The 13,192-nt window shown below is 41.1% G+C and overlaps 1 pseudogene; it reads right to left on the bottom strand.

Moving 5' to 3' along the window:
- Positions 1-3,854: 3,854 nt before the first annotated feature.
- LOC143385661 (transmembrane protease serine 4 pseudogene) lies at positions 3,855-10,135 on the bottom strand (annotated as a pseudogene).
- Positions 10,136-13,192: the final 3,057 nt, after the last annotated feature.

The raw sequence follows: 13,192 nt of genomic DNA, 5'->3' as shown, positions 1-13,192 counted from the left end.
ACCATGTCTCTAAAGTGTTGGCATTTTATTTGCAACCCTGATGGCAGTGTAATTATATAATTTTTTGAAATATTGGTTGCAAATTATTCTACTTTAGAATATTTTCCTTTTGCTTTTTTATTATTTATCTTTCCATGCTGGGGTCTAGCACTTTTCACATGCTAGGCAAGCACTTTCTCACTCAGCCATAACCCCAGCCCCAGCCTATGCCTATTAATGAAGGTGACCTTTAGATTGGTATTCATCATTATTATCATTAATATATAAAGTCTCTTATATTTGTAGGGTACCTAAAATTTTAATTCTTCAAACTTCTCCCATATTCAGTTCAGCAAACATTAACTGAGAATTATGATAGAAAAACCCTGGGCTTTGGATCCCTGGATCTATTTCTCACAAGATACTGAAACTCCTTGAGCCTTAGTTTCTTCATCTGTAAATGAGAATAGGCATACCTAATTTATAGGACTAGAAATAATATTTGTATAAACCCTAATATAGTGTCTAACAAAGAATGATAACTCACAGAATAAATCATTGTTTATTTATAGTGCTATTAAGATACTCTGGTGTGTAGTAAACAGAAATTTTAAAAAAATGTAATCCAGAAAAATTTAAAATTATTTATTTATTTGGTACTGGGGGTGAACCCAAGGGTCATTTGCCACTGAGTTATATCCCCAGCCCCCTTAAGAATTTTTTTTTCCTTTGGTACTGGGGGTTGAACCTAGGAACACTTTACCACTAAGCTCCATACTTAGTCCTTTTTATTTTTTTTTTTAAATATTTTTATTTTTCAGTTCTCGGTGGACACAACATCTTTGTTTGTACATGCTGCTGAGGATTGAACCCCGGTCTCATGCATGCCAGGCGAGCGCGCTACCGCTTGAGCCACATCCCCAGCCCAGCCCTTTTTATTTTTAATTTATTTAAAAATATTGAGGCACAGTCTTGCTAAATTACTTGGGCCTTGATAAATTGCTGAGGCCAGCCTTAAATTTTTTTTTAATTTTTTAAAAAATGTATTCATTTTTAGTTTTCGGTGAACACAACGTCTTTATTTTTATGTGGTGCTGAGGATTGAGTTGCTGGGATTACAGATGTGCGCCATGGCCTGGCCCCTTTAAAATTTTTTTTAGACAGGGTCTTGCTAAATTGCCAAGACAGTCCTGAAATTTGTTCTCCTTCTGCCTCAGCCTCCTGAGACACTGGGGTTACAGCATGGGCTGCTGCCACATCAGGCTCTGAAGTTTTTTTTTTTTTTAATTATTTAAAAATATTTATTTTTAAGTTTTTTTAAGGTGGACACAATATCTTTTTTTTTTTAAACGAATTCTTTTTTTTTTTTTTTAAGAGAGAGTGAGAGAGAGAATTTTAATATTTATTTTTTAGTTATCGGCAGACACAACATCTTTGTTTGTATGTGGTGCTGAAGATCTAACCTGGGCCGCACGCATGCCAGGTGAGCGCGCTACCACTTGAGCCACATCCCCAGCCCCTAAATGAGATATTTAGACACAGGACTGCAACCTTTGTTTCTTGTTCCACTGATGACACAGTTACTCATGGCACTGAGATTCATGGCATTCATTCTGTCAGCAGAGACACACAGATCTCACTTTGTCTCAGCAGGCCTAGCATACTCTTAGGATGCTGGTGGAATAGTTTTCTCTGAAATGTGAATCCAAGCCAGGCATGGTGGTGCATGCCTGTAATCCCAGTGGCACCCGATGCTGAGGCAGGAGGACCACCAGTTCAAAGCCAGCCTTGGCAATTTAACGAGGCCCTAAGCAACTCAGAGAATTCCTGTCTCTAAAATACAAAGAAGGGCTGGGGATGTGGCTCAGTGGTTAAGTGCTCCTGTGTTCAATTCAATCCTACGTAACACCCCTCCCCCCCCCCCAAAAAAAAGAATAAGATGCAAATTCCTTCATCTCCCTTTCTTAGTCAGCAGCTCTCCTAACCACAGCCTGTGCACAAAGCCATTCCTTTCTTAGACACTCTCTATGTTGTGCTCCTCAGGTACTTACCAGCTCTACCTTTTATGCCACACCCCCTCCCTGCAGGCTTTTATTTTGCTCCACCTAACTTGCTTTTCCTTCTTTCCTCCTTCCCTCCCTCTCTCTCTCTTTCTCTCCCTCTCCCTCCCTCCCTCTCCCTCTTTCTTTCTCTCTTTCTCCTTCCTCTCTCTCCTTCCTCTCTTTCTTTCTTTCTTTTTCTTTCTTTCTCTCTCCTTCCTCTCTCTCCTTCCTCCCTCCCTCCCTCTTTCTTTCTTTCTCTCTCCTTCCTCTCTCTCCTTCCTCCCTCTTTCTTTCTTTCTTTCTTTCTTTCTCTCTCCTTCCTCTCTCTCCTTCCTCCCTCCCTCCCTCTTTCTTTCTTTCTCTCTCCTTCCTCCCTCCCTCTTTCTTTCTTTCTTTCTTTCTCTTTCTTTCTTTCTTTCTCTCTCCTTCCTCTCTCTCCTTCCTCCCTCCCTCCCTCCCTCCCTCCCTCCCTCCTTTCTTTCTTTCTTTCTTTCTTTCTTTCTTTCTTTCTTTCTTTCTTTCCTTCTTTCTTTCTTTCTCATTCCTCTTTCTCTCTTTCTCTCTTTCCCAGGGATTGAACTCAAGGGCACTAGACCACTGAGCCATATCCCCAGCCCTTTCTCTTACTGAGTTGCTTAGAGTTTTGCTTTTGCTGAGACTGGCTTTGAACTCGTGATCCTCCTGAGTGGCTGGAATTACAGGATATGCCACTGTGCCCGGATAACTTGCTTTTCTATACCGAGACTTCTGAATGTTCTTCTTCCCTTGTCGATGTATTTTTATTTTTTTTCTTTCTTTCTTTCTTTTTTTTTTTTTTCAAGGCCCAGAGCCAGTACAAAATATTTCAATCCCTTGGGCAGAATTAAATGCTCCCCCTTTTGAGTTCTAAACTGCATGGCTGCATGCATTTGTATATAGCACTACTATTTGATCCTTTATTAGCATTGGTTATCTATTAGCTCCTGTCTTTGAACTCCTTCAAGCAGAAGAAATATCTATTTTTTCTGGCATTACCTTGAACAGGACCCAGCTTGGGGTAGACACTGGTGACTGAAGAAAGAATAAATAGCACAAATTACCCTGTGTGAGGGGGAAGGCATTCGGATATAGAGATTATGTATGTAAGTACACATTAATTGTTAAAAAAAAACAGCACTGGATTTTATTATTGCTGCTAATGGTGTTATTATTGATAGAGATGTTACATTTCTAATGGCCTGATCCATTGCAGTTCATGACTCTCAAAACAGGGAGCAGTGGAACCGTAATCTAACCTACTTATTTATTTATTATTTTTACCAAAGATATCATTGTTTAATGACAACGACACTTAGAAGTAACAATAATAACACCTGTAGGTAACAGTAGTCACGCTAAAGATAGGATGTACATTTACATTACACCTGGTTTCTTGTTCCGGTGGGCTTGGGAATGGGTGGAGAAAGAGGGCTGGCCAGACCCTCTTCTTCTCCTCTCCAGCCTGGTCATCTGGGTTCTCATGAAAGAACCCTCTTCCATTCAGTAGAGGGGGAAAGTTCCTCCTTAGTGAGCAGTGTTTCTGAGACCTCGGTCCATAGCTGGCTCCCTCCGTTCAGCGGGCTGCATCTCTCCCTGGGATTCTGGAAGCACTGGGGATGACTGAGCTAGGGCAGCTGCCTTCCTTCTGGGTGCCTCTGGGGTGTGAGGGTCTTGCAGGAATGGAGGCCGTTTGCTGCTCTAGCAAATGCCAAGGCTGTGGGTGGAGAGACAAGCCCCAGTGTGGGACTTCTGGGGGATCCCCAGTGGGCAGGACTGGAGAGAAGCAGCTCTGAACACTGCAGAGGGACAACAGCCTTACATCTCAGACTTCCACACACTGTAGATCCAGTTGAGATAGGCTGTGACCTTGGTATACACTCCTGGGGTACTTGGGTCCCCACAGGCATGTCCCCAGCTCATGATGCCCACCACCTTCTAGCGGTCAGACTGGTACATCAGAGGTCCACCACTGTCACCCTGGTAGGTGTCCACACCACCTCCTGGGACGCCTGCACACAGCATCTTCTCAATGACTTCTCCTTGGTAGGCATCCTCTGCATTGCACTGGGTGTGGTCAATGACCTGGACTGACGCCTGCAGCAGTGTGTCAGACATCTTCCCACCATTCTGCTCTGTAAAGCCCCAGCCGAGGACCCAGAGTTGGGTGGCTGGAGCAAGCTCCTCATCAAAGAAGGGCAGGCAGATGGGCCTGATTGTACCTGAAGCAGTGGGCTGCTGTGAGGATCCACTGGGGATCCAGGATGCTTCCTCCACAGACGTGTTGCTTGTTGTACTGGAGGCTGACCTGCCAAGGCCACGAATCCACCTAACCTCTTTATTGTTCATATGAGGATATAGGCCCATAGAGGGTAGGGCTCTTCTTTCAGGTCTCAAAGCTCAGAACTCCTAACTCCTGGCACTGGGTTGTTTTCTCTTGCTATATAATTATCTTTAACTTAGTGATATTCAAACTGTTTTGGATATATACACTCAAAACAATCTTGAAAAATTTTAAGTAGATGTGTAAATTTTTTTCATCATAATTTTGAATAGTTGCAAAGGATGTAATTTATTGCAATTTTTTAAAAAAATGGGATTATTATAAACATTTTCAAAAAAGCTTTTTTTTTTTTTGTACTGGAAATTGAATTCAGGAGCACTTTACCACTGAGCTACATCCCCCGTCCTTTTAATTTTAATTTTTAAAAATTGAGACAGGGTCTTGCTAAGTTGCTGAGGGCCTTGCTGAGTTTCTGAGGTTGGGTTTGAATTTGCAATCTTCCTGCCTCAGCCTCCTGAGTCAATGGGATTATAGGCATGTGGCACCATATACAGTATATTGTAAATATTTTCAAATGAAGGTGTGTAACATCACTCATTTAAAGGTATGTAAGAAGTTGGAAATATTTGAATGATTTGATATCTACTGTCATCTATTGAAAAAAGATCACTGTAAAATACACTGCCTCTTATTTTGCAGTGCTGCGGACTGAAGCTAGCGACTCACCCAAGGGTTCTATCACTGAGCTACATCCCAGTCCATATACTTTTTTTTTTTAAAGTCAGGCTGTTACTTGCTACATATACTACCTCTTTAACATTCACTTATTTCGCCTTTTTTCTCCTAGTTCATATTTCCATCTCCCATAATCTTATCTATATCTAATCTATATCTATCTATACTATAAAGAACCTCAGTCTGGTATTTAGGCTTCACTAGCCCCATTGTAATCATATGTAACTTTATCTTATTCTTTCTTTTGTGGTGCCAGGAATTGGACCCAGGGCCCAGTGCATCCAGTGGGTAGTAGGCAAGTGCTCTACCATGGAGCTACATCTTCTGGCCCCAGAATGCTATTATTATTTTTTTTGCAGCCTGGGTATAAAATCCAGGAAAGAATGTTATCTTCACGCAACTTTTTTTTTTTTTTTTTGCCTTACAATCCTTTATCCAGCACCCTATTATATTTTATTGTAATAAAAATATATAAATTTAAATTCAATATATTTTTTCTTTCCTGTGGCTATAATTCTTAAATTTTTTCTTTGGTCGGAGTTATCACTACAGTTATAATTTGTCCAGTCCATCAAAAATTATATAAATAATGGGGTGTGCTGGCTAACACCTGTAATTCCAACTACTGGGGAGGCTAAGGCAGGATGATCTCAAGTTCAAGATGGTAATTTAGCCAGACTTTGTTAAAAAAAAAAAAGGCTGTGGGGGTAGTTTGGGCTGGGAATCTAATTCAGTAGTAGAGACCTTGGCTAACACACAGAGGCCCTGGGCTCAGTCCCCAGTACTGGGGGAAAAAATTACATAAATAATGACCAAACAGTAAATATATCAGAAAACTACTATTGTGATGCTGGGTTGGTGTTTATGGTGGCATAAGTTAGCTACTGGACGTTTAATTTGGTTCCTGGGGGTTTTATTCCTTGTGACAACAGATTTAGTAAGATTCAGGAGAGGAGGGTGGTATACCTGTCTTTTTGGGTGGGAAAACCGCCTTTAGGCAGCGGGAGGCCGAAAATTAGAACTGTGACCACTAAGGACTTCTCTGGCAGATCAATTCTAGGGGAGAACCTAAAGAAAGTTAAGTATGCGGTAACTCTTCTCGTCAATGCCAATCTGGAAAACCTTCACCCTCTGGAGGGTGCACACTCCAGTCCAAAGAGGCAGAGCTTGAGTCACTCCTCGGCCGTCCACGTTGGGGCGGGGCCAAGCAATTGACGCCCCATCACGTCCACGAGGCCCCCTCCCCACCGGAATCCCGCGCCCGCGCGCTCCCGAGAGCTGTGCGCCCTGCCCCGCTGGGACTCGGCGGCGCGCGCGCCCCGCCCCTTCCGGCCCGGGAGGTTTGATTCCTTTGGCGGGCGGAAGCGACCAGATCCTGGTGAACGAAACGATTCCTAAGGTCTTCTGGCTCTTGCCTCTTGGCCTCGGACGGCTGGCGGGCTCTTCAGTCCTTCCGTCCGGCCCGACCCCGCCCGGCCTTCCGCTCCTCAGGTTAGTTCTCCTGTCTGTCTTCCGCAGCTGTAGCTGAGGGCCAGGGTCTCGGCTGTGCTGGGCGCGGGGTGTGGCCACCCCTACCCGGTTCGCTCCCGGCTCCCGGGAGACGGGAGGAGTTTTCTGGAGACCCACATTACCGGCCTAGTACCCGATGAGATTCTTGGCTCATGTGAAACTCGGTTTCTCCCCGGTGAGGAGAATGATGGAACTGGCTTCACAGGGTTATCCGTGCGTGCCGCCCAGGAGACTGATACATGTGAATTCCCATTCCTGTTTCCTTGACCAATGCTGTGTCCATGAAAGAAGCTCCAAGAAGGGATTTGCGTTATTTCTTTCCGTACAACTCACTCCAGTGGTGTATTTCCGTTAAAAAAAAAAGTAAATATGCTGCCATCCCCTTTTCAGAGTCCAGATCCTTCCTCTCCCTTCACCTTAAAGTGGTGGTGTAAAAGGCTTACTAAAAGGGTACATAGAAGGCTAAAGCAATAAACGCAGCAGCAGGTCACTTCCACCAAGAAGTCTGGGGGTGAGGGCGAGGGGGAAGGGACACTCCCTGGAGAATGCATCCCAAGAGAATGATCAAGCCCCGGATGAGAAATTGTTCTTGAGTTTCACCTTTGGCATTTCTCTTTGATTAATGTGATAGGGAGAAGGTCAGGGTAACAGTTTTTTAAATAGTTCTTAGTTGTCGATGGACGTTTATTTTATTTATTTATATGTAGTGCTGAGAATTGAACCCAGTGCCTCATTCATGCTAGGCAAGTGTTCCACCTCTGAGCTACAAGCTCAGTTCTCTCTCTCTCTCTTTTTTTTTTTTTTTTTTGTTTATGTTTTGTTTTCTGTTTCTCATGAGTGTGGGAGAACTCAGAAGAAGCCTCCTTATATCTTCATGGGGCTTGTTTCACCAGTTGATCTCACATCCTGCAGATGTCTCTTTGGTCTCCTCAGAAACCTCTGCAAGAGAGCAGGGCAGGATGCTAATTAACCGTATTACAAGGCTGCATTATAAGCCATTCTGTGTTTTCAGTTGAAATTATTCTCATTAGTGTCTCATTAAACTCTCTAGATGTGATATTTGTATTTTGTAGCAGATAAATGTGTTTTTAGCATAGCCCCCAAAATTCTCTTAGTAACAAAATACCCCAGTTTGTTGCTGCCCTTAAAATTTAACCATAAACCTCCTCCTCATTAATTCTAGCCAGAGAAGTTGAGTTCTCAGTTATGTATACCTCCAATTCTTCTATTTATTCACATCTGAAAAGGACATTCAGGTGTCTGATTAGGATAGTTTCCTCCTTTATTGTCTACAGTGGCAATCTTCCACATTGACTAATAATGTAGTTAGGTTATTCCAATCACAACTCTTTCTGTGTTATATATTCCAGATTCTAGAGGATAACCAGGACATTTAAGAGCATTTAGAATGAGTTCCACATCCACAAAATTTAAAAATCAAGTATAATCTGTTATCAAGGTAGCAAACTACTTCTTGCTCTTGCTGCTTGGCCCGGGACTGCTCTCAGGCTCTTCAGTCCTTCCTCACCTGTAATTTCAGCTACTTGGGAGACTGAGGCAGAAGGATTGTGAGTGTAGAGGCTGGCATGAGCAATTTAATGAGACCCTGTCTCAAAAAAATAAAGCTGGGTGCAGTGGCACAAGCCTGCCCCAGCTACTCAAGAGGCTGAGCCAAGAGGATCATAAGTTTGAGGGCAGCCTTGGCAGCTTAGTGAGACCCTGTCTCAAAATTAGAAAGTGTCCAGGCAGGTGGTGTATGCCTGTAATCCCAGCAATTTGGGAGGCTGAGGTAGGAGGATTGTAAATTCAAAACCAGTCTCTGTAATTTAGCGAGGCCTAAGCAACTTAATGAGACCCTATCTCAAAAATAAATAAAAATAAAAAAAGGACTATCGATGTGGTTCAGTAGTTAAATGCCCCTGAGAAGTTATGATGCCCTTATATCTCTAATTTGAGGAAGTGAATTCCAATATCATACTACAAATTGCATTTTCTTTCTGAGGGTGACAATTCAAAATAGCCCAGTTCTTTATGTGGAGGGCAGTAGTGGCTCTTAGTACTCTTCCTGAATCCTGCTATTTTCCCTTATCCATTTCCATCTTAATGGTTTTTCAGACTTTGAAATGTGTCAGCCCTGCACTGAATACCCCAGTACTGCACTAGTTGGGGCTTTGCTCTCCAGTGGATCTGCTAGCTTATTTTTATAGCAGACAGCTTTCCACAGATTAATAGTCCATCATTCCTCTATTTCCATTTCCCTGCTCTTTTTCTTTCCCTCATCAGGATCCCATAGATTTTTGAGCTTTGTGTTGACCTTTGGACTTTAACTGCTATAATTGCTTGTTTTAGAAATTCTGAGTCTTGTTTTCCCACTTTTTTGGTGATGGGGGTCCACTTTATTTTTATATTTGTCCCATTGACTAATGCTTTTTAAAAGATTTCTGAATTAATGTTACTATTAAGAGTGTTTCTAATTCTACGCCTTCAGGTGCCCAGTGAGAATCAGTATGTCCTCTGTGATTGTGATTTTTCCAGCAGAAGGAGAGATGTTGCATTTTTTATCACCAATTTTCTCTCAGCACCAGGACCTGACTTTGACTTTGCTTCTTATTCTATTCATGCAGGTTCAGGTAGATTAAAAGTTCAAGCTCCTTATTAAGTTGTTTCAATGCCATTTTCTTCCTGGGAAATGGCTAATACCTTTTAAATAAATGGTGCCCATTTTCTTTTTCCATTTCTTCTTTTACATTGAGCCTAAAATGTTTTTTTTTTTTAATGCTGTTTCATTTTTTTTTTTTTTTTTTTTTGCTGAGTTTTGTATTTTTTCTCCCAAAGCTTTTCTAGTTTTCTTCAGTGACTTTTTTTTTTTTTTTTTTGTACTGAGGATTGAACCCAGGAGCACTCTACCATGGAGCTACATGCTCAGCCCTATTTTTTATTTTAGACAGGGTCTTGTTAAGCTGGGTGCGGTGTCCCATGCCTGTAATCACAGTGAGTTGGGAGCTGAAGCAGGAGGATAGCAAGTTTGAGTCCAGCCTCAACAATTTGGTGAGGCCCTAAGCAACTTATTGAGACCTTGCCTCAAAATAAAAATAGAAAGGGCTTAGTGCTCTTGTATTCAATCTCCAGCACCATTAACTCCTCCTAAAACAACAACAAAAAAGAAAAATACAAACAGGGTCTTACTTAGTTGCCCTCGATGGCCTTGAATTGTGATCCTCCTGCCTCACCTTCCTGAGTAGTTGGGGTTACAGGTATGAGCCACTATACCTGGCTTCACTGGCTAAATGTTTAAAGGCATTTTACTGATAATAATTTACTTTTTCTCTTCAAGCAAAAGGATTCATGAAATCAGTGCTTTAGACATTTTGAAATGATATTTAAAAAATAATCCTTTGTAATTCTTAGATTTTTGATAATTTTATTCAGATTTTTCTCTACTTCAATTTAAGAATATGACCCATCCTTATTCTAATAAGGGCCTACCTTATTAATCTGTCTTCCTTTATAAGCTCACCACACTTCTGAGGTTGAATTTGTACTCTAGGTGTCCCAAATTCATGATGACCATTATTAATGTTTCATAATATGCTGGTAATTCAGCCTTGGATGAGGACAGGCTATAGAGCAGAGAACTTGAAGATAGGGAACGTGGTGCTTGCCATCCATCAATTCCAGAACTTAAATGGGTTTGTGAGAGGTTTACCTGTTCATGAAGTGAGACTGGCTCTAGAAAGAAATGAACATTAGTACCAACACTCTACCGTTGAGAGGGAGTGATCAAGATGCATGGGCTTTGTTCTTTCTAGGTAGAACTCTGTTCCCAAGTCCAGTTGGTTGTGCATGTACTCTCTTAAACTATTGAAGTGTTAGAATAGGTTCCTGGGAACCTGAACCCTGTGTTGGCATAGCTAGTCCACTGCTAGGTCACCAAGGAATGGACCAGGCAAAGTAGGATTTCATCATTAAATGGGCCTTGGCCTCACACCTCTTTGTGAACTCTGGAGCCCCAGTATGTTGTGCAGGACTATGTGGGAAATTCTTTGTAACTGACACAGTGAACTTTCCTTGAGTCCCTGAGATTCCTGCTTGGCTTTCTAAGAGATATGGGGACCTCTCTTGCTATGGTTGGGATCCCAAGACCTTTTTTTGCCATATCAGCTTTTGGAAAGAAGAGCCCCTTAGAGAAACCATTTCTGTATAGGTTTAGAGAGCTTTAACCCCCTGTTATATTTATATATAGAATGCTCTATTTTGTAGCACTTAATTTCAAGTCCTAGGATTTGACCAATGTAGTAGCACTTTTAAAAAATTTATTAGCTGTCTACTTTCTAGAAACTTTTTTTATTGAGTTTTTCTTTCCTTCCTGGTTTCCATGAAACTATTCTTCTAATGCTTACTTTTGTTAAGTATTCTTGTCTTGCCTCTTTCTTTTGCCACTCCCAGCTATAGATTTGGTATGAGCCTTTAAACATTTAAACATTTTAAAGATTTGTACCTCTTTTTCCCCCTCCCTCCCATACTGAGGATTGAGCCCAGGAGCACTTTGCCACTTGTATTGTACATTCCCAGCCCTTTTAATTTTTTTAATTTATTTTTTATTTATTCTTTTTAGATATACATGTGGTCGTAGAGTGTATTTTGACATATTATACATACATGGAGTATAACTTATTCTGATTAGGATCCTAGTCTTGTGGTTGTACATGATGTGGAGATTCACTAAAGTGTATTCACATATATACATTGGAAAGTTATTTCTGATTTCTTCTACAGTTTTTCCTATTCCTATCCTTCCTCTCCTCTTCATTTCCTTTTGTCTATTTCCCTTCCCCACCTTGTTGTGTTGTGTGTCAGCAAGCCCCCCCTCCCCTGACTTTTTTTTTTTTTTTTTTAGGTACCCGGGATTGAACCCCAGGGCCACTCAGCCACTGAGCCACATTCCCAGCCCTGTTTTGTATTTTATTTAGAGACAGGCTCTCACTGAGTTGTTTAGTGCCTTTGCTGTTGCTGAGGCTGGGTTTGAACTGAGATCCTCCTGTCTCAGCCTCTGGAGCCACTGGGATTACAGGCATGTACCACCTAGCAGTAAGCCCTTTTAATTTTATTTTGAGACAAGATCTCCACATGTTGTCCAGTCTGACTTTGAACTTGTGGTCCTCTTGCCTCAGTCTCCTGAGGACTACAGGTTTGACTTTCACTTTTAAGTCTTCATAGATGTGATTGATTTTATGTATGGTGTGAGATATAGAGATCCAGTGTTAATTTTTCTATAAACTAACCAATTGTTTAAGCTCCAAATATGCATTTCCATTTGCTTTTACCTCTAATAGCAGTCTTTTTTATTTTTATTTTTTTAATACCAGGGATTGGACCCAGAGGCTTTATACCATGAGCTCCATCCCTTACCTGTTTTTATTCTTTATTTTGAAACAGGGATTCCATAAATTGCTGAGACTGGTCTTGAACTTTTGAACTGTTGATCCTCCTGTCTCAGCCTTCTGAGTCACTGCTATTACAAGTCTGTGCCGCTGTGCCTGGCCTCAGACAGTTTTTATTCTTTATTTTGAGATAGAGTCTCACTAAGTTGCTGAGGCTGGCTTGAACTTGTTATCCTCCTGCTGCAGCCTCCTGAGTCCCTGGATTACTGATGTGTGCCACTGTGCCCACAACAGTATATTTTTTAAAGTTTTATCTTTTCATGTTTGAGTCCTTTTTTTTTTTTTTTAATTTTTGCACTGGAGATTGAACCCAGGGGCACTTAACCACTGAGACACATCCCTAGCCACACCTCCACTTTTTTTTTAATATTTATTTTTTAGTTTTAGTTGGATACAATACCTTTATTTTATTTATTTATTTTTATATGATGCTGAGGATTGAACCTAGGGCCTCGCATGTGCTAGGCAAGCACTCTACTGCTGAACCACAACCCCAGCCCCAACCATAGCCCTTTTTTATTTTTTGTTTTGAGACAGGGTCTGGCTAAGTTGCTTAGTGCCTCACCAAATTGCTGAGGGTTGATTGAACTTGTGATCCTTCTGCCTCAGCCTTCTGAGTCATGGGATTACAGGCATGTGCCACTGTGCTGGGTTCATATTTAAATCTTTTTTTTTTTTTTTTGGTACCAGGGATAGAATCCACTAAATCATATCCCCAACCCTTTTTTTTATTTTATTTAGAGACAGAGTCTTGCTAACTAAGTTGCTGAGTCTTATTTTTTTTTTTTTTAAACATAAACCAGTAGTGGTCATTTATTATAATATTAAATATTATATACTGTACATAATTGTACATGCTGTACTTTTTTCTTTTTTTTCCTAATGCTGGCTTTTGAATTCACAGTCCTCCTGCTTCAGCCTTCTGAGTCACTGGGATTACAGATGTGGGCCAATGTGCCTGGCTTATGTTTAAGTCTTCATTTGGAATTGATTTGTATGTGTGGTGTCAGATTGGAATTCAGGATAGTTTTCCCCCTATGGCTAATTGTTTTTTTTCAGTATTAATTTTATACCTAAGTCATTTATATTTCAAACTCAAGTGGAAGAGATAAACTGGCTCTATTTCCTTTATTGATCATGTGGTATTTCTGTCTTACAGGTTCTTTTTGTCATTTTGAAAACATTTC

Source organism: Callospermophilus lateralis, chromosome 2 (genome assembly GCF_048772815.1).
Source record: "Callospermophilus lateralis isolate mCalLat2 chromosome 2, mCalLat2.hap1, whole genome shotgun sequence".
NCBI classification, from domain to species: Eukaryota; Metazoa; Chordata; class Mammalia; order Rodentia; family Sciuridae; genus Callospermophilus; species Callospermophilus lateralis.
This window is presented reverse-complemented; position numbering and strand designations above follow the sequence as displayed.